The 22,913-nt window shown below is 32.5% G+C and overlaps 1 protein-coding gene and 1 long non-coding RNA gene across 4 annotated transcripts in view; one reads left to right on the plus strand and one right to left on the minus strand.

The window, feature by feature from the left end:
• Window positions 1–22,913, minus strand: part of LOC109540465 (heterogeneous nuclear ribonucleoprotein K homolog) — a 75,525-nt gene that overhangs the window by 48,671 nt on the left and 3,941 nt on the right. The window contains exons 1-2 of one of the 3 annotated variants that reach the window (XM_019908865.2): window positions 13,093–13,164; window positions 10,616–10,661 (exon numbers count right to left, since the gene is read on the minus strand). The gene's annotated coding sequence lies outside the window, so the exon portion shown is untranslated. Of the gene's footprint in view, window positions 1–10,615; window positions 10,662–13,092; window positions 13,165–22,913 lie in introns of those variants that run through there. The other 2 variants (XM_019908870.2, XM_019908864.2) reach the window with 2 other exon arrangements.
• LOC125504948 lies at window positions 14,068–18,665 on the plus strand. Its single transcript, XR_007281833.1, has 3 exons — window positions 14,068–14,524; window positions 14,632–14,814; window positions 18,506–18,665. It is a non-coding gene; the product is annotated as an uncharacterized LOC125504948 (long non-coding RNA).

Here is a 22,913-nt window from a genome sequence, read left to right on the forward strand (position 1 = left end):
AAATTTCCTTTAAATTATTAGCAATCGTTAACGGCAAAACAAGTAAACTGCATCATCTATATGTCCTCGAAACTGGAAACAAAGCAAAACCTTAATTATTTTTGGGAAAGTTCATGAGGAAAATGTTGTCGTACGTCAACAACACGGAAGGTTGGGCGGTTTAACCATTACGGCACTTTCACCCTGAAGGGGTTCTTTTGTAAGCATTCGTCAAAGCAGTTTCGAATTATATCACCAAGGAAACCCGGATTATTTGAGAAAAGTATTGAGTTTCCACATTTAGTACTATTATAAGTCGATGAGTCAATAACAGAGTATGACTTTTAAATGAAAACGTCGTAGTTAGCTTATACCCGATTAATGTGATTGATGTGAATTCAAGACGCCTTTTCGCAATTACAAACAAAAAGCCAAAACCTAATTATCATTGAACGCCTTTTCAGCTTCTGGAAATTTGCAAATTATTAAGTCAATGCGATTAGAAATATTTATAGGTTCTAAACCTTACAGCTGATATATTTACTGTTTTGTAAACACTCGCCTTGGAAAGCCGAGGGCTGAAATTGCCCTAATTAATTCTTCCAGATTGAAAAGGAAAATGCTGATATCAAACACCAATTGTAAGGAACGATATGACAGTTAGGCACTTTCCACCTAAAAGGGTTTTTCGCTCGAGTTCGCCCAGATCCGTTCAGATATTACTCGAAGAGGGTAATATCATTTGAAAACGCATGACGGATTTCAAGATTTTGAGAGGGATGTTTTGTCAATAACAATTTCTAAGCCGGAAATATTGTATCCAGCATCATTTCTCGTTGGGTTGTTCCCAACATTACCACGTTTGCACGACATTATCAGGGCTTTACAATAAAAAAACAAGGTTTAGGCAAACAGGCCCAACACAATGAAAATAAAAAAGATCACTTTCTGTCACATTAATTTTCATAGCAGATAATTTGCGAACTAACGCCAATTTAGTCGATTTATCTGCAAACCATTAAACTAAAGTGGTAAATTAATCTTATCCATCCCAAAACGCAAAAACAGTTTTATATAAGAAAAGAACACTATAACAAAAAGAAAAATGTTCACTACAATTATTTATTACAAGAACATGTGAATAATTACATTCAATTTTTACAAAATTAAATACTTTTTTGCTGCCCAATAAAAACTATGTAAATGACTGTGAAATCAAATAATTTTAAACGTTGCATCGTGACGCAATCCGAGTGGTTTTCGTAGCGTATATTTCCAGATTTTAAATTGTACACTTTTGTAATATAATTTAAGTTAAACAGAACTCAATCTGAAAGGTAAAATAATTTAAGAACTCTTAAGTTTGGATTAAAGCCCCACAATGACGAACTGCCTTTAGTAATTTCAAGAGAAGGGATTTAGGATCTACTGCAGAGAACAACCTGTTTAAAATTGCGAATAAATTACCGAAATAAGAGATGAATAATATTGACTGTTTGCAAAATATGCCAAGACAAAAAAACAATGACAATAAGTTATGTTAGCAAAACTCCTGAGCTAGAAAGAGCTGTTAATTATCAATCTCCTGCTCGCACAACAAAAAAAAGTTATTTTTAATTCAGTCAGTTAAAGTTCAAATGTTTCATTAGTCAGTATTTATTAACAGAAGACAATAGACAAAGAAACATCGCAATAATGAGCTGCAGTAACAATTAACTTATAATTAATTCTGGAATCTCGATTTTACAATCAATCATTACAAAATCAATTTCAATAATTAAATAGGTAATCACAATTATCAAAAATGGTCACGGGCAGATGCAATCACATTCCTGCATTCAACTAAGGCAAATCAAGGTCGATAAACAAAAGCCCGCGACTCATTCTTTATCTTGCGTATTGTAGGTCTTGGTTACATGAAAAGAGTGATGCTTTACAAAACAACGTTTAATTGGTCATATTTAATTACGCATTTAGTAGTATTTCTGCACAAAATAAACGATTGTAAATCAAATGTACGTTACAATGGTCACGAGGAATTATGTAAATGTGCTTGATTTTACTTAGCAAAAAATATCAACAAGAGTAAAAAACAAAGTGAAGGATAAGGCACATTGTAAATATTAAAATATCCGGCTCGGAGGGTCGGCAGCAACATGAACTGAAGCAATTTTGCTCCATAGTGGCAAACCTAGAATAATCTTAATCATTTCAGGTTACTCCACACTTCACAGTTTTCATTTTATCTCAGGCCGCTTAAGATAATTTTAAAAGCTGTACTGTGCTTTAAATCGTAATTCGATCATAAGGGGAGGATGCAAGAGTATTAAGAAATATGGAAACAATTCTATATTCGGGCATACTTTTGTGCTGCTTTACGAAGCATCAAATATTTCGGTTTTCCACAACTACTTCGGATGATAAGAAATGATATATTATAAAGCATTGAAACTGATCAATCAATCGCGACTCAAAAAATTCTTGAAAACTAAACAATATTAGTCGAAATCTCCATTAAACAATCATCTCGAATACGACAAATGTAAATAATGTATCATGTTGTTATTTAATGCAAAAAATTCGTTTACGGCCTGATTATTCTCAAGTATGTCTCAAATTGCATTCTCTAACATCGAAAATGCCTTATTTTGAATACGTATTACGCTGCGTAGTGAAAATTATTGAACAAATACTAATCATAGGAAGATACAATTATTCCGCAAATTTTTGCAATGCAAAGTAGCCACGTCAAGGCTAGTAACCATGCAAACATCTGGAATTTGTAAGTGTAATAAGTGCAGCTGATTAATTCAGTGCAAATAATTAAAATTGCATGCAGCCAACTTAGTTGAAATAATTAATATTGTAAAAAAGTAATTGCTATAAAACGACGTTCAATTTCGAATGAGAACAATTTGATTCTAGAAATAGGCGGTAAGTTCAACAAAGAAAAACCGAACCCAACGGCCGTATAAATTCAAAATTTGTGAAATGAAAAGTAAAATCTATGAATAAAATGTGTCACTTCTTGTGGTGAATAAAATAGGTACACAAACTGCGAGAGAAAACATCTATTCCCAATGTTTATTCGGCAAATTGAAAAGCAAATTAACCTCAGGTCTTTTATTTTCTTTGCGTTCTCGAACTTCGTTTATTTGAATGAATTGCTGTTTTAGTACAACGTAGGAATAGCAAATTAATTTTGAAACTAGATCATGCAAAGAAGAAATAAAAGACAATCTATTGCTGTTGTAGCAAAGCAAAATAGGTTGTAAAAGAGTAATTAAATGTTTTAAATTGGAGGTAATATTCCTTAGGCCCACCAGATAATTTTTACAATGTAAAGGCAAACGTCTAGGATTGCTCAAAGAAAAACATCTCTAATCAACTTACTTAGAATTGGGATATTGGTGACTAGAAGCGGGAAGAAAAACGTCTTCTGACCAAAATGTGAACATTTTAAATATGGACTAGAGCACGATAAAATGAGAAAAAAAAACGACGTAAACACAGACCAGACTACAAGAGTTGTGCTAATATCCATAAATAAAACGCCTTTAGAATTTGAAATCGATTGAATGATTTCATAAATTAATTATTGCATAACAAAAATTGAACACTGAATCTAAAATCTTCTTGCATCATGTACACCAAAGAAAACTAAGTTATTTAGAACATATAACATTATGATTTTTCATTGTATTTCAACCAGCTGCTGAAATAATTCGGAATCCAATTATGTACAAAGTTATAACATCGCAGTGGTTAAACTAGTTATTTCTCGTATGCATCACGTCTGAATGTGCGTCCTTGTCCCATGTTTTTTCTTGAAAAAACATACCTAAATAGGTTTAAAAATATAAATATTGGCATCAAAGCTCATTAAATATGTATCTTGGGCAAACGAGATCGCCTTGAGTTAAAAGTAGAAATATATTGAAATCACGACCATCCGTGCACGGCCATTAGGTGCTGTTAATTTTATTCATCGCTTCTTTGTTGAAACCACATCTTCTACTTCCTTGAAATAGGATTTACAGATGCATAACTATATATTTCTGGGCTATAAATTTTCGATTCCAATTTTGATAAAAATTGATTTATAAACTGATGTCTGTATCACTTGGCTACACACAAGAAAAAACGACTCCAAAATGTGGTTATCAAAGTTTAACAAATCTGTTCATATTAAATGAAATACGAGCGTTTAACTAAACTTACAATAAAAATATACAGGGAAACATTGTTATAAAGACATTCAAATTCCCTGCTTTGACGCACGGATTTAAAAATTAAAATTGAACTTTACGATATAAATCAATCCACAATTTTACATAAGTTTATTTTGAAACTTGCTCGATTTAGCGATCAATTGATATAATCACTTTGGGTCTGTTCAATGAATTATTTATATAGAACAAAGTAAGGGGATTTTCCACTAAAGCATAAAATGAAAGTATAAAAGGACAACAAAAGAGCCTACCTGTGTGTATCCCTAAGTAAACCCCTAAATAATAGCGTGTCAACCACAATTTCAATCAAACTAGCTGAAAAGGGTTCAACCGTGACGGCCATGAAAATTTTCCCCATAAACCTAAAATTATTAAGGTTGGATGAAACGGTCCATACATGTTTAGCACACTTCACTGAGCGTAGAACAAAGTATGAAAGATAATACAATAATTACTAATTCTATAAGAAATATACATGAAAACAACATATGTACTTCTTGTACTGTGTTGTGTTTTTTAGTTAGAAAGACCAAATACAAAGTTTACTGTGAAGTCTTCTGTGTATAATGAGCAGAGCAAATAAATAATAACAAATATGATTTAATCAGAATTAGCATACATTTAGTAAAGTATAAAATTCAAACAACTTTTGAATTGAATTAATATGGTGATCACTTGGTTGTTTTTATCACTGTATTTGCAGTATGTCTGTATAAGTCTTACATTTGTAGTACACAAGAAAAAAAAAATGTATGTAATAATACTATATAATGTATATATACTCGATACGTGATGATGTCAAAATCCATAAAAATATTTACTATATAACCAACAATTTCGTTCTATTTTAACAGAACTTATTTGGTTTTTTCGTTGCCGTTTATGTGCTGCTAATAGTTTCGAACAAAACTGTAATATTAGTTCTTCGGTACAAAATTTCTGTATATTTTTTACTGAATTATTTCTGTGCTTGTCCATGTCAATTATTTGTGAAATAAGAACTTTTGTCTCGCATTCTTGCACGTATTGTACGTGACCGTGATCACAAATGATACCGGTCCATGTGCATCTTCTTTCCATTTTTAGATGGTTTACCTAGAAAAATCAGTTAAATTATGGCCATCTTCTATTTAAGCGATTGAGGCCACTGCCACGGAAATTATCCTGTTGTGATTCTACAGACGGTAAAAGGATCAAACTATTTCTTTTATTGCCTAAAGTAGCAAGCAGAATATTAGACTCGCATAGTAAAATCAGAATTTATTTGATTTTCTACTGATGTGAAGTCAAGTATAGGTTAAAAAATAAATTATTTACAAAAATCTTATCCGTCTATAATACTGCTATAAGATATCGTTTTTGAGAATAAATTAATGTTCTAATTTTTAAGATTGTAAATATTACAATCTGGAAAGAAAATGAGGACTGACCTGTAGTTTTAAAAACAGCCCAAATTGCAGGAACATATTTTTTTACAAACTTCTTGTTGGGTATTTTGCCTCAAAAATTTTTGTCTTTAAAAAAGACAGAATTTCCTCACATCTTTTAATACAGATTGATAAATAGTGCTCCTATTTCGCAATAAGAACAAATTATTTATCAAAAAGTAATCAATAACTATCACCTAGAGGGTATCCTGCGACACTCAAAACTCAAATGCTCAAACCAAGAATATAATAACTAAGTAACACAAGAAAGAAAATATAGATTAACTTTGGTTGAAATCGTTATGTAACGTTTTGCCACAATTTCGTTAATAAACTTTGACACAGATCACAAATCTGGTTCCTCCCTCTTTCGCGAGACTACAATCCCCAATCAAAACAAAAAAATATTTTATATCCACAATAAATTTAATAAGAACCTATGCGTGCTAAAGGAGTGCTCTGATTTATTTGGGAACTTCCTCATCTATATTAACGGCTTTTCCTTCATAATAAAGTCGCTACATTATCAGGATCGCGTTTTGATCTTGGTAAATAACTTGGATGAGAAATTATTTTGTGTGCGATTAATAATAAAGGGGGAAAAGATCACAAGCATGTGCCAACATTACTCTAGTTATATAATCAATTTAAATTAAATTATTGCATATTGCAAATAATAAGATTTTTTTGAGAAGCAGCTAGTTCAAAAAAACAATAAACTTAATTGCATTGACATTAAAACATTGAAATGCCAGTTTAAAGACAAATCTGGAAAATATGCACCCTTTGCATTATATCACGTAATATTAAATTATAGTAAGTTGCAGCAAACGATCTGCTGACTTTAAACATATATTAGCTTCGACCTTTTAAATGATGTCCGGTTTTGGCACAAAATTAGACGACTATCCACACCGCTATACACACGCCAAAATTATTTTAAAGAATCCATTATATAAAACTAACGTTAACCTTGTATTATATTATAGCCCTTTTTGTGCTAATTTCATCAGCGGATGCTTCAAAATATTCCCAAAAAAGCAATAAAACCTCTAATATGCAGAATAACCAACCATTGAGAAATAATCCAAAAGTTCTGTATCCAAAGGGCCTGAAACTGACATACCTATCGGGACTAGTTATAATTCAGTTTGATACGCGAACAAAAGCTTAACTGAATAAATAGAACTCGGATAAAACAGTAATGTTTTCCGATTAGTTTGTTCGAGCTTTTACGCTCAATTGACTAAACGCGATGCTATTTTATGCAGTAAAACCATTGGTTTCATGAAGCAAAAAAACCAACCGTCTATTTAAAAAATATTTTCACGTTTCAACTTTTGTCCTAACAATACAAATCCTTTTTGCCACCTATCAACTATATTTTGGCAAATAACGTGAGTAGAAACTACGAATATAACTAGTAAACTTTTTAATAAGGTACAAGAAACCCCAAGAAGCGAATAACGAAAATTAAATTTTACATTCTTTGAGTTGAGAATTTTAGGGAAATTGAAATTCCAACCACGATAGGGTTTCTATGTCAAGGTGATTTGTACAGTAGAAACCCATTTAAAATAATGCTAGATCATCCTGTTACAATTAAGCTGGAAATTCTTCAGACAAGGTACACATTAATAAAAAGGGTGGCAACTGTTTAATCTATTAGAGTTGCTATTTTTCTCACAAGGGTAGAAGCTAGTGACGTAAAGAATAAGAATTAGTCTGTAAAAAAGAAAAAGGTGCGCTTTTCTTGTTGTTTTCAAAGATGTGATCATTATTTAAATTAGAATGATCTTAATAAAAATGCCTTAAGCGACAAGATTAATAAAAAACAAGAAACAAAAAAAATATTTTTTTAATGTCGGCAATATCACTTGCTTCTGGTCAAACTAAATATCACACACACTGTTATATTATTTTAGTCACTTTAATTAATCTAAAAACGTATGCACTTTTATGCATGTAAAGTGACCATTACTGTTAGTTGCTAAACAATTCCACAATACATTTATGTGCCAAGATAACCAAAAGAGACTTTTTTAAGCCTGATGGCTACTGGAAAATAAATGTCTCGATAATTTAGAACCAAATGTTCATAAAATATAAAAAATTTAATCTACAGATTGTGGTTTCTCTCAGTCTGCTGTACAATGAAAATGTACGTAGAGGGTCATTTCTCATGTCTGTTATTTCTTAAATATTTAATTCGCATATCTCCCGACTTATTCGCATCCGCTTAAGACATATAGTAGAAAAACGAACATAACAACGTTGTTCTTTCAAATAAGTGTAAGAATGAGCGTATTCGCTTGAAAACATGAACACACGGGGAAAAATGCAAAAACTATAAATTTGGTCGATCTGCAAATGATTTAATCTATAAACGACTTGAAAGAAAATCTGTCTAGAAATTATAAAGGTGTTACTAACTAGCTTTTTATTTGTTAGGTTTGGTTAGATAAAAATAATTTACATATACATACTTCGAATCTACATCAGCATATTTTAATTATTTAATTACCTAGTTGGTCCACATACTACCAATTTCTAACAAATAGCAAACAAGTGAAATTGACAAAAAAAACTAAATAGTCAAGAAATGACAAGTTTGACAAACTACATTTCTGCTAGAAAAAAAGTAAATTAAACCTAGCATGTCAAAATAACACAAATTAATCGACATATCGCAGTTTTCAACTGGAAATTCGTTCGTTTTGTTCCTGGATTTTCGTCATGTCAACTAGTTTCCGTGTCATAGGAACCGATTAAACCCCTTTGAAAGGCTAAAAGGCTCATGCAAAAATCCCGTCACGTACTATAACTCGGAATGGGGCAACAAACTCATTATTTAAATTAGATTCCCAAGTTTAATGTCGACTGAAGAAAGTAAACGAACATTTCTGTTACGTGGGCCTTTTAGCCTTTTAGTTTGCTAAAAGCAAAACGGTTATCTGGGTTATATAGTTTGAGCCGAGACCATCAATGAATGTATGGTATATCAAGAAATACATATGATTATGATATGATAACTTAAGAGTAACAAAATAACGTAGTAAAGACGTAAAAACGTAGGTAAAGTAGAACATTTAAAGGCAATGTAATCAAAGTGGAGGATTAGACACTATTATTACCACAACACAATAGTATTGATGTTTTCGGAAAAAATGGAACGATTATTACATTTATTATTACATTATTACATATTAAAATACAGTCTAACTAGGGATTTATGTGTTATCGGATCGGCCGTTTCAACGATGCTTTAAAATAGCATCATCAGCCTAAAGTACCCGCCAAGTTTTAATAGTACAATTTTAAAGTAATTAATAACAATGTTGGCAACTTTTTGCACCGGGTGCCAACAACAGGTGATGCATGTCAGTTTATATTAAGCATTTGTTGAATGGAAAATACTGCTAATTGGGCCGATTATTTTCCACATAATTTACATGAACAGGTCAAATTAGTAGGACATTAATTAGCATAAAGTCATAAATAAAGTTTATTAATAATGCCATCATGTTATTAATGCCAATCTATTGGCCATATAATATAATGGAAGTATGTATTAACAAATATTACCCATTTGAAACTGATATGAATGAAATATTAGGAATATAATGGAAATGATACGCGTGAAGACCAATAAGCAAAATAAAGAAATATTCGATTATATGTTGATTTCAACTGTGTGTGAAACTAATGTATATTTAATGATGATAACTACTTAATGAAAATTGTGTATTAAAAAATTGATTAATATTTCAATGGATCAATGTGCAGTTAAATAAATAAATGGCAAATAAATATGAAACACATGCAAGAACCAATGTAATCTTGATCACCTGAATAAGTTTTCAATTTTAGAAAAGTAGTTTCCAACTCGAATAATTCTTAGCTGAAACTGACACAGTATCATTTGACGGATCGGCAATAATTAATTTCATCCCTATATTTATATTAATTAGTTTGATATTTCCCATGTTGCTTACGGACAGGCAATAAATCATTTTCCAGAAAATCCTTTGAGACCGCGTCCGAGCAACCACCAATAATTTATATTTCAGTTTTTCACACACTGAATGTATTTTGGCAAAGCCAGCCAAATAAATTTAAAGTTGTAGTTATTTATTCCAGTTTAATGATGTGCGGGTGATGTTTGAAATTTGCTGTTTAATTTCTAATGAACACTCAGATAAAAATTCATATCTAGTATAATTGATTACAAAACTTTACGTTATGTAATGTTTTGATAATTGTAGTGTTTAGTGTAATATGTGTAATAAGTGTTTAATAAAGTCAATTTCTTGAATATATGTTTTTCCGAAATCCGATTTAACATGTAATTGTAATTTATAGGGTTCTTAAAATGTTCTTGTGATGCTCTAATTTTGGTAACGTGTAATTATTTGAGTGCAATAATGTAGGTTATCTGTAAGCATTTATAATTACAGATATTGCATTGCAAGTATAATCTAAAAGCATTATCTTTGAAGAATTATCGAGGTTACGAACCTACGCCACTAGAACAAAATAAACTAAATATAAGCAGTTTTAACGGAATAAAGTAAAAAACTATAACAGATAAGTTTGAGCATAAAATTAATGTGTTTAACACACGTCTGTATTTGTATATACAGAATTCTAATTAATGTACTTTATTAAAGAAAATCGTTTTCTCCGATAGTAGGTAAAGTGGGAAGTAGTAATGCAAAGAGAAAACTTGGTAAAATTATGCTTGGTTATATCTAACCAGATCGCTGGCGTAAATTTTCTGGCAACCTGTTTTAACCACAAATCATTACTTCAGCGCTCGCCTTTTCCATATTTATCAATACACATCGACTACATTTCATAGAGTTGCATCACTCGCTTTGTCAATACATTCTTCTTAATAATGTAAGACATTTATTCACACTGCTTATGGTAATTAAAATAAATTGAACATTTCGCTAAATCTTGAATTGCACTTACCTTAAGAAATAATGCAGCTCAGCAAGAGGTCTTACTTCCCACGTAACTGCAATCGAAAAATTACATCTGTTAATTATTACAATAATTTTACATCTTAGGTATGTGTGTTGATTAAATAGTCGTTTCCGTAAAGGATGTAGAGCTATTAATACGATTTATTAGAGATGCTTCACTTTTTTCACACGTTTTGAACTGATTTCAAATTTAACATTTTATTAAAATAAATGGTTAGATTTATCAAACAACTTTTAATTTCGATGCGACGAAATGCGAATTATAAATTTGGCAATATTATGCTTTCCAGATCGTCGAATCCAGAAGGCGATTCAACCATTTTTGAATCTTGGGTGTGGTCGGATTAATTAATAACTCCAAGCCTAACTCGAACCTTTTTATAATGGAGTAGGGCAATCCGTTGATAGCAATTCGCATTCCAGGCGTTCCCACTTTTTAAAATCGATCAATCCCCGCTATAAAAAAGAAAGACGAACAAATCACAACGTAACTTGGCTTTATGTAATTGATCTGTAATGGGAAATTTTGATTTTACTGTACAAATCAACGATATTCATTCTATCAATAAACAGTCTGTTAATTTATAAACCGCCTTGGACGTAATCAACAGATATTGTTGGCGATCAAGACAATGAGCACAATGAGTTGGATCCAAAGATGATGAAATATTGGTAATTTAATTTCACTAGCCACGATTATGAATAATGGGGTCAAATTTCTAGAAGAATTAATGAGCCACCATCAGGGAACGAAACATGACGCTGATGTTTGCCACCAAGTTATAACAAACTGCAGAATCCTACACAAGATAGAATGCTTCAGGAGCAGACCTCGATAATGAAAATATGAAACGATTAATTGCCGAACTGAACCCAATGAAAATTTGTCTCTGTAATAATAACAAATATCGATATTGGAAGTCTAATATAATAAAAAGAAAAGCAATAGTACAAATCTCTAGAATAACTCTTAAATAGGATGGAGTAATGGCGAAAACAATTTTTCAATTGCCTGAAACAAATATTTCTTATATGTTTAAAACGCAAAACTATCTAAATGACGTTTGTAAAAAAATCACCATTTTTCTTGATTGAAAAATTATAATCAAATATGTACGATAAATGTAACCGAAAAATCGCAACGCCAAGAATTTTTGGGCTTACAAAGCCTTACAAAACATTTATTTCCTTAGTTTTTTTAAACTAAGCTTTATCTAAGCTAAGGACGTCATTTTTTTAAACTTTCCGCAAGAACATCGAACAAGAAGTGACAGACTGCTCCTTTTCAGTTTAATTATACTAATGCAATTTTCAGTCAAGTTTTATATGGTTCATTCATATGGTTAATCTAAGTTTTGCTGAAAACCCATGCTTGCTCAAAGCTGTACGCACAGAAACGTGCTCTTGAAAAAATCGCAAAATTTGCTTACTATTTAAACCTTCTGTGCAAAAATATGGAGCATTTGGGGTAACAATAACATTAATAGCTCACTAAACGTTAATGCCGAAGTTTCCTTGGATTTTCAAACAGTTTGAAAAAATGCCCAAGGTTGATCATGGTTTTCGTTGAGTCTATCGACACCAACAAAATGACTTTGGTCGTACTTGAGTATTTCACACATTTCATTCTGATAAATGCGAGTCTTCAATGACCAGTTGTTTAAATTGTATTGATTGCGAATTTTTCAGACCGCCCTGTTTCATATTTGCTCATAATTTTTTTGTTTCCAAACTGGTTTAGAATAATGAACTCCTTCAAAAAATTCCGAAATTCAGGAATCTTGCTGGATGGATAACTTTAGGTCATGTCATTACCATAACTCTCGAAAAATTAGAAAATGAGCCAAGTTGGATATTAAACGATTACTTCGCTCAATTCTATTTAAGAATCCCTTTTATATTTTTCCATAGATTTTTCATTTTATTAAAATAAAATTGAGACGTTGAGTTTCGCTTGTTCACTATTCGTTAAAATCCTAAGATATGTTGAAAATAGCAAATACAATTACTGTTTATCTCAAAACTTTGGCTGCGATGCTTGCGATAAACAGTTTTAATTCAAGTGTAGACACAAGAGCACAGACTAGAGACACTTTTGAAAAGTTTAAAAAATACAGTCAGAAAAAACACAATTTTTGGTAACCACATAATTTAAAATTGCAACATTTTTTTCTTTAATAGAGATACACAGGTTCTTTGTGACAATGTTCAATAACTCCCTACCTGAAAGTATGCAAACTGCAACGACTCTGTTAATATCTGTGTTAAATCAAATAAAACAACTCGATCAATCTAGTGAAGTCCGATGGAGAAAAAATGATAATGGCTAATGACTAATGAAAAGGAAAAACCACAGCAAAAGCCCCACATTAAACCTCTCCAAGGAAAAAATTCCAGATATCCCACTAGGAGTACACATAGATCAGGTTATGGATAACAGATCAGATAGAAGCTCAATCATACCTTTGGTCACAGCTAACAGTCATCATCTCACACCGGACAAACCGCTACAACTACAACTGGCCGATGGTCAGACCATCGAGTTACTGGGAAACAACCGACAGGACAGCTTAGACCAGAGCCTATTGGGACGTGGACACCATTGATTGCTCCTTGAAGGTTGTCATAGCGATTGACTTCCGATACAAACAAAATTCCCTCCAAGATGATGGGGTATAAGCTTCCATAGCACCCTTTCCAGTTGGGTTGAAACAGCACCGGCTTTGATAAAATTGTCCGAACCTACTTCCATTCAACCCTTTATTCGCCTAAAGTTGCCAAAAGTGGGTTTTAAGAAAAATGACTACCCTCTTGACTTAAAATGTATGAAGAGCATTGCCAGGACACCCACGGAATTTTAACAGGGAATTCTTCAACAAACACTAAGTAAAACAAGTGTTGAAGATACTGCTAAAAGTCGCAAACCCATTATTGCAATTGACAAACACTTCAAACAATCGAATAATATTTGAACATTTTCGAATGAAGAAACGTTCAACAATTAAACCAAAAAATTTCATAGGATCTTTCTGCCAATTTTTTAATTGAAATAGATTTTAGACTCTAGAAAGAACGCATATGAACTAAGTGATTTCGAAAATAACGAGCACTGTTAGAAATGTTCGATATCTCCGGATTGTGGAAGGATTGCTAAATCTAAACCGCTAAATCAGACGAAGTTCCATCTAGAAATATCTAAAATGGAACGACACTAGAGAAGGTCGTACTTAAAAATTTATTATGTTGAATAATAAATTCTTTCAGCTGTGATGCAGGTTTTTTTTCGCTAGTGCTTTACTCCTCTCGGTTGAAGGCTTATAAAATTGGAAATCGACTACGGCCTGCAAAGCGACCAGATTCGTTTTCATGCAAGGCGATTGAAAATTGGCGTCACATGCGTATTTCTCAAATAAATTTGGATCTGAAAACGCATTTTCAACTGTGCCAATAAGCAATTTGACGTATTTGCAACGCTCTTTTGGCAAACTATTAATATAGCCAAACATTGCGAAACTTGCTTATAGTTTGGTAAAATTCTACCTGATAAACATACGATTCTATAATTGTTTTCAACAAAAAAATAGCAAATGTTAAAGTACCATACCAAACACCAATGTCTCCTTAGCATCACTGACGGACATAAATTGAAGAATAATACAGAATCTAAAGGGCCAAAACGTCGACCTAAACAGATTGATGAAATAAATGATCATAAACTCTTCAAAGCAGCACTAATACTAAAATCTATTCCAAAACGACCATGAAATAAGATGATCTTTCAACTTCAAATCGACGAGCTGAAAACTTCGGGATCAACAACTCGGCAGTTTTAGTTTCACGAGTTGGCACATTGTTCAAAAGAAGCTGTGACGGAGATCTACTATTTAGACCATGAGTATGTATAAGAAAAACTTAACTTTAAAACGCGGTTAAGCTGATAGCAATAGACTGGCCAAAGTTTAAGTGCAGTTGTGCAGTGTTTTATGTCGATTCGAATTATAGGTCGAATCTCAACGAATTTATCACGTCCATTTAGCACTTGTTTCCAACGAATACGTCACTGGGTTCAAACTGGCCATGGCCTGACACGAAGATGGGCGGACAGGAAAAACCCGATTTGTGGACAACAATGCCCAACTGTTGAGTTGCAAAGCGCTAATCGACACTTTTAGATTCTAATCATAGGTATGTAGGTCATTTATATTCCATCAGCGTTTTATTCCAAACCAGGAAATATAATTTATCCCGAGATCAAACATTTATCAAGTTCAGGATGTGTTTAATCACTTATCTATCGATCGTTGTTAAAAAACAGAACAGTTTTGTCGGTTCTTGGAAACCAGCAACGAATTAATAGCCAAAAATTTGCTCAGCAAATGGAAACCGTTTACAAATACAAACATGATTGCAATAGCGGACCTAAAATATTGAATTAAAGGATTTTATTGAAATGCATTAGAACTAAACGATTAATCAAAGAAGCAAAAAACAGCCATGCTAGTTTGATGGGTTATTCTTTTGGACACAATTCGTTTTAAGCAATATTCACCTTTTATCAACCAAAAGCCTGTTAAAGAGACCTTCAGCTATTTAAGGCCTATTGGGTTTCAGTAGAATGATCAATAAATTTGGAAAACTCATTTTAGGAATATGAGTTTTAAACACTCAGTATAATCACTGCTTTCAGTAATTTAAAAGCTATTCAAAATTTTTCTTCCAACAAAATATTAAACCCATCAATGAAACTTTTTTGAATTAAGATGTAGGAGCTCAACCTGAAAACCGATCAATTCGTGAACATTGGCGAACATATTTAATACTAAGCAAAATAATGATAGAATATATGCAAACTGTTAAATCAAAAAGTTTCGAACGATAGGTTAAAGATTGGAATGACAACTAAACCAAGGAGAAAAATAATTCTGGTGTTCATCTACAAATACTCAGTCAGTTTCAATGTTCACCATTAAATGTTTTCAAACTAGATTTTAATCAATCAACTACTAATTCCACGCTGCAGTCAATGAAGTTAAACATCTAACTAGAAGAGTCAAAAAGAAAAACTTTCGAAAACATTATAGTTGTTTGCAACGATTATTATTTGTTGCAAGCTTAATTCGTTTTTTTCCTAAGGCGAAATGTTGCTGATAAATGTGCTATTGTGGGTCATGCAAAAGGTTGTTATCATCAGACTCATTGTTCATTATGAGACATAACAAAGAAATTATTAATTACGCTAACAAGTATCATTTATCATTTTGGTACTAATTATTTGATTCTACAAACTGTATTCTACTCTAGAATATAAGAAGAATTTAACAATTCTTGCTAATAAAATATGCTTGCTTGAAAATAAGCAGTTTTATAGAGATATAATTAATATTAGCGGATAATCTCATCTCACTTTCAACATAATTTAAAAATAGTTACTAGATCATGAGAACTACAGTATACAAAAAAACAAAACGCATAGTAAATTCGAAAATTGATTCTAAATGGGGCTCTAAAGATTTGGACAGTACATAAGAGAATTAAGAATGATCAAGTGATAATATTTATAAAACGTACGAAAAGCATAAAAACTGCAAAAAGTACATTAATATACTTAAGCCTGAGACAAATAATCTATTAATAATAAACCTATAAAAAACGGTAAGCTGATATTTTTACTTCACGATCTTAATTTTTAGACAAACTTGTAAAAAGTAATTACTAGTGTGTCATGAATTAACAACATTAACAATTATTATAAACTAAGGGACAGAACTGAGCTACTTTCTAACAAGCTACTTTTCAAAACGTTAGTCGATAAAGCTCGTTTCCGTGACACAAAAAACACATCCATACTGCAGGCATTCGTGGTCGAGTTATATTTGAAATTATTAAATTTTATGTCATGACAATAAGTTTGCTCAGCAATCAAAATGATCGTTCTCTTTTTTGCTTTAGATTTCATTTAAAATTGAAAGGTGTATGTCACGAGTTGAAATTTAGCTTATTTATTTATTTTACTAATTAAGTAAAAATGTTTGTACTAAATATACGAACTAAAACTTATCTAAATAAAACATTTAAAGTCGAAAACGTACGGCCTTTGAAAACAAATAACGGAAAATATATCTAATTTAAATTGTTTGCGTTCCGAGCGACGCCAAGTTCTGGACACTGGAATTTGTGTCCGACAGACGATAATTTTCCGTTTTTCAGTAACTACTGTCAATTATTCTCAATATTAGAAAATAGCACATGCACAGACGTACGATCTGATGCGTTATTGGAAAATGTTTAAATCATCTTCAAATACATAAGGCTTATATGCGCTATGTCCGAATATTTCAACATGAGTGAGAGAATAAATGTGTTCAATACTTTAATTGAATTGACATTATTCAATAATAAAATCCAATATTCCTATGAACTTGTACCAACAACTATTCCTGAATCTGTATCTGGTGGATTTGCAAAAACAACTTCCAAATTTATTTTCGATAGAACTGCCCATGCAAGTATTTTTTTATGCAAGTTGGACGACATTGATGCTTTTTCTAGGTATCACTCATGTTGTTTTTGATATTTATTAATTAAATTATATTACAGAGGCATTGTATCTCAATTTTCTACGATTTCAAATCTGATTTATTAACATAATTTTACGCAGCTCATGATTTTTTGGATGTAAGAGAACCCAAATTGAGCAAATTGAAGCATTTCCATACCTACTGAATCTGGTTAACATATTTTTCACACTCACGTAGTTTAATACTAATACTATTAATTCTGGCAACAAATTGTTATTAGGGAGAATCCGTAATTTCAAATATTCACGTTGACGTGTCCTCGTTTAACTCTCTTCGAATTAGTGGCTTTTATACTCTATGTATTAGCAACCTTCGTGATCCATTCCACAAAGAAAATTATAAATATTTTATGCTGCATGAGGTGAACCATCTGCCTGATCCCACAGTCATTAAAAGGTAAGATGAACAAAACGGGTAATTAGAAAATTCAGTTATTGTAGGGTATTATTTTTATTAAAGGGAATATACCCCCTGCGTGTTTCTCTGCTCTTTTAAAATATTCAACTATTTCAAAAGCCAAGAATAGAGGAGATCGATACAAGTTCTGGAAATAAACGGTGTCTGTTCCGAACTGAATCAATTGACAAAAAAATGTTTGGTATTGAGCAATTTTTAATATATTCATTAAAGCAGAATATTTTGCGACATATAAAGCTTTGTTTATGCCCCGTACAAACGATTTCAATATTTTTGTTGTTACTTCATGTATGCATATTGTATTGTATTTTTTCGTTGATCCAAACGAGTAATAGGAGCTTCACTTATCCTGTTGTGGAACAAATGAGACGATAGATAGATTAACATGCAATAAAAACAGGAGCACTTATGATACGGTAAGGTTTGTTCATTTAGGTTTACGAGTAAAGCTCTCATAATTTCGGTACGCACATTATTAATACTACCGAAGAACAACTTTTCTATGTCATTGTTTACCCCCAGTTATATGGTTAATATCATTAGTGTACATTCCTAACGTTACCATAATTTACATTGTTGTTAACATAGAAGCAGTGAGAATCAGCCTGAAAATATTATCTTAGCCGAACCGAAAAGCATCAAGGTAGCCAATATGAGTGAACATTAAATATATTTGTGTGAACTGATAATGGTTATGCATAATTAACTTTAAATGAGATTGAGAGTGAAATGCGGATGTATTTGTCTAAAACGGTTGGGTAAAAGCCAACAAATAGCAGATGTTCAGCCACTAACCAGCATCATTTTTGACACGCAAAATAAAGTAAAATATAATTCTTATGAGAAAATGTAGGTACAATCCATGAACTAATTTGCTTCAGTGCCAACACAACAAATAAAGAGTGAATCGAGAAGAACGGATCTCACTTCAAGGGCGTATTCGGCATGTGAAATAAAACAAGTGAAAATTTTTTCAATGTTATTTGACTTTCGTTTGAATTCTTGCAATAACATCGCAATAAATAATTGATTAACGTTGAACTCAAAGCACTTTTGTGGGTTAAACATTGCGTCTGAATACAATGGAGAAAAAATCAGCAAGGCAATTCAAGCTTTCAGCATTAATAAAGGAATTGAAATTGTCATAATTTGTAACATTTTTTAAAAATGTAATTCATGTTTATTCTACTCTAAAATTAAATATTGTCTGAATTATTCATATGTTTTATCAAACATATGTTTAAAAATATTCGAAAAACCCAAAAGAAAACTAATAACAGAACATTACAATGACCCAAGAAGTTAGTTCTTTTATTACGTTTGTATTGCCCATTAATGGATAAAAAACTAATGTTAAATGAATAAATACGCATTATTGGGAATTGCTCATTTAGGTTAAGTATTTAGCCATTAGGCCACGAATATTAAACAAGTTAATTTGTTATTTGCTCAGCTGTATTCCATCAGTAAACTAAGCAAAAACTATATTAACTACATGTCCAGGCGTATACTAAACTTACATGTGAAATCAGTTTTCCCATTAATCATGCGTTATTCGTTCATAGCACAAAAATGTATGTATTTTGCGAAATTGTTTAACGAATAGATGTGGAATTTAGCATGCAAATGAAAAATTTGAACAATGTTTGAACTAAAATATTTAACTTTAGAACAATTCCAGAATAGCAAAGATAATAAAGTTTATGGACAACTTGAAACAGACAGAGCGGTTCATTGTGTTGGTAGAAATACTACTACATTAACAAAAAGTTAGCTCTTAAATTGAAGAAAAATAATGCTGAAACATCCTGAATGTCCCTAAACGACTTGAGAAACCAGAAATATGATCATTCAACAATAGGATTGGTCATGACTACTTTAAATATTACTTTTTATTGCCACATTGCGTAAAGTTAAGTACACTTAACATGGAGCTGTAAATTTCCTCGTGTAGAACTGGAGACTATTATTCCATGTACACTTATTTGAAGTGGAAGTTAGGACGAAAATGTTGGGATGGGAAATAGGCGTATATTTGCTTTAAGAACGTCAAGCTAAAAGATGTAACGGAATATTGTATGAATTATCAGGAGGAGAACATATTCACGAACAACAAATAAACAACGATATACATCCGAAGGCGAGACACAATAGTTAGGCTTTTTATCTGATAGTAATATTAAAAAGAGATGCTAGACTAGAATACTAAAACAAACACCCACACAGCAGATGGGAGCTGGTGATTTAAGCAAAGAGTCGGAAGACGATCGAGATCTGTATGGATTTTCCGGCTCCGTTATGGAGTAAATCAAAAGAAAATGTAACTGAATTTTGAAACAAATTGTCGTAGAATAATGCAACGCATGAAATGATTCCATGTGATAACCAAGAAATTATCAATGGTATAATGACGAATGCGATGGAAATTATTGATAATTTTGCCCGAATGCATTTTAAGTTAAAAAAGAGCATGTGGGTGCACCAAATACATACAGCAATGGAAACAATTGTATGTCTGGTAGGTTGGAATCAATCCAGTGAGCCCAAAAAAACAGGCTTGTGAAATTTACATTTGTGAATTAAAGTCTTTCAGAATGTCTTAAATTCAACATCTTTTTCGGCAGAAGAAGGCGAGGAATATAACCATCTTATTAACGAAGACGCTGGAATCTCAAGTTTGGAAATAATCGATATTTTCTGTTAATTTTCAAAGGTCGCAATCTTTAACACATTATATCTTCCTTATTATAGGCACAAACATTTCTTGCATGTATGTGCATAAATGACTGTGAAATTTACGTTTTTGATCGAAATTTTGATAATGGAGGGAGGAGTAAAGTAAAGTGGTCGATTTTTGCATAAAATTCAATTCGCTCAAAATGCTTCGAATTCTAATTCATTTTCATCAGACGAGGGCGAGAAATATAACCAACTGATTTGAAATCCGACAAAAACTGTGAACACGGTTTGCGCAACTCGCACTACAGCCTACTTAAATGATAAAACTATGTAATATAAAGCAGTTGCTATGTGTCCACAAAATACACATGGATTTTCGATGCAAAATATGTATGGACAAACCCCCATATTTAGATAAAAATAACCTTGGAACAATAAAGAATCACTTAATATATAGTTTCAGATTAGTCGATGTAAAATTGTGTCCAGCCAAATATCCATAATGGCTGTTCGGCTGTGTCCAGACCTCAATCATATCAAATCGACATGGACGACCTCCATAGCGCTGACGATGATATCGCGTGTCCAGCGTCGCCGTTTCCTAGCAACTTGTCTATTACAACGACGTCGCTGGCGGTCAACGTGTAAATTCTTAATGACGTACACCCTTCTATCATTTATTTACCAATGCCGATCATTATTGGTTCTTTACAGGGCTAAAAATCTTGATACGTTACTAGAAATATTGGCCTATTAGGTCAAATCTTTCGCAAGTTGAGTGAGATTTCGCCAAAGTTCTAACCGGCAAATTCACCTAATAATTCTAGAAAATTAATTTAGCAAATTACAAGCACTTGCATTGGTGCAACGTTCAGTAAAGTGCAATCTTGCCAAACATTCGGGACCTTCAAACAGAAAGCATTCAGCAAGTATAGGAATAGTAGCTACAAGCTACCTCCTCATGGTCCATCACCTTGTCGAAGACGCTTGAGAGCATGAGGGTGAGGACGCTTGAGAGCTAAAACGACGGCAGCTTAGCTGCTGCTAGGGTCACCCTTGTCGATCAGGTCAAAGGCGAGGGGTCAGACGAAGCATGTACCCCGGTCCTTCAGGATGGCCTTCATGAAGCTGAAGCTATGGGTTAGCTACCCATGAAGAAACCCTACTTGCAAAACACTCTAGACAAGTCTCGGAACAGGAACGGATCAGCGAAATACAAAAGATTGACATGACCGTAATAGCCTTATCTGAGACCAACAAGAAACGATCAAGGATCGAAGAAATGGGCAACTATATCCATTTCTTCAGTGGAGTGCGGAAAGAACATAAAGCCAAACGAGGAATATCAATATTGATCAAGAAAAATATAAAAGTGGCATAACAAGTTTGGAAGCAAAAGACGAACGAATAATATCAGCATCTTCGGAAAGCGAGTAACTATTATTGGTATATACACACCAAACGATGATGAAATTGACCAAATGAAAGATAACTACTACCCAAAATTACAACAACTTCTAGACGAAATAGGAGATAGTAGAAAAGTAATAATGATTAGCGATTTTAATGGAAGAACTGGACGCAAAATGAACGATGCCAGCGTAGGACGTGATTGGGAAGAACAAAGTTACGAAAATAGAGAACAACTGATCGAACTTTGCCTAAGACCACCAACCCAAGAAAACAAAACATAGATGGCTACAATAGAATCACGATTGTATAACATCGAGGGACTTGAAGAAGATAGCATAAGAGAGCTGTATCGGCCAAGACTAGACAAACTCTTGGATAGTAAATATAAAAGTACAAACTACCTTTACCAACATTTAAAAGAAGCAATAAACCAAGCGACAACTGCGACAAAGTTTTGGGAACCAAGGAACAAACGCGACTCCGAAAGAAATAGTGGTGGGATAAAAGTCTAGAATAGGAAGTAAATCAAAAGAAAATGAATAACCGCAAAGGACAATGAAGACAGAATAAGGTACGTGGAAGCGAGGAATAGAGTAAGAAAACTAATCAGACCACAAAAGGAAAAAAGCTGGGATCAAAAGTGTGGTGAAGTTTATATGTATATTGGTGATAGGAGGTGTCACGAAGCCTGGGGATTCATAGAAAAGGTCAGATCTGAGAAGAGCATCAAATTCAACTTATGTCTGCTGATAAATGAGAGAAATACTACAAAAAACTACTAACCGAAGATAGACCGGAATATGTAGGTGAAGATACACAAGCAATAGCCGTTGAAGGAGAACGTGTAGAAAGTTCTTTAGAAGAGTATTTTGAAGGGGATTTGAGAAGAATTTGAGTCACTCTGTGAACAGCGTTTTACCTAAAATGTTCAGAGGCGAGCCTAAACCACTGGTATAAATATGTATTTTTATTCCAATCGATTCGATGACATTAACGTTCGTGCAATTAAATTAAGACATGTACCATGTATTTTTGCAAAAGATACTACGATAGTCATTTTTGAGCTTTTAAAATACTGCAAATTCCTAAAATACTCGAAAACGTATTTAACCAGACATCTAATTTTATTTGATGCCAAGATAAATTTGGATGATTGCAGTTAGATGATCGTCATAAAACTTAGTTATTTTTCAATTA

Source organism: Dendroctonus ponderosae, unplaced genomic scaffold (assembly GCF_020466585.1).
Source record: "Dendroctonus ponderosae isolate FM_Combo_2020 unplaced genomic scaffold, Dpon_F_20191213v2 Dpon_F_20191213_6, whole genome shotgun sequence".
Taxonomy (NCBI): domain Eukaryota; kingdom Metazoa; phylum Arthropoda; class Insecta; order Coleoptera; family Curculionidae; genus Dendroctonus; species Dendroctonus ponderosae.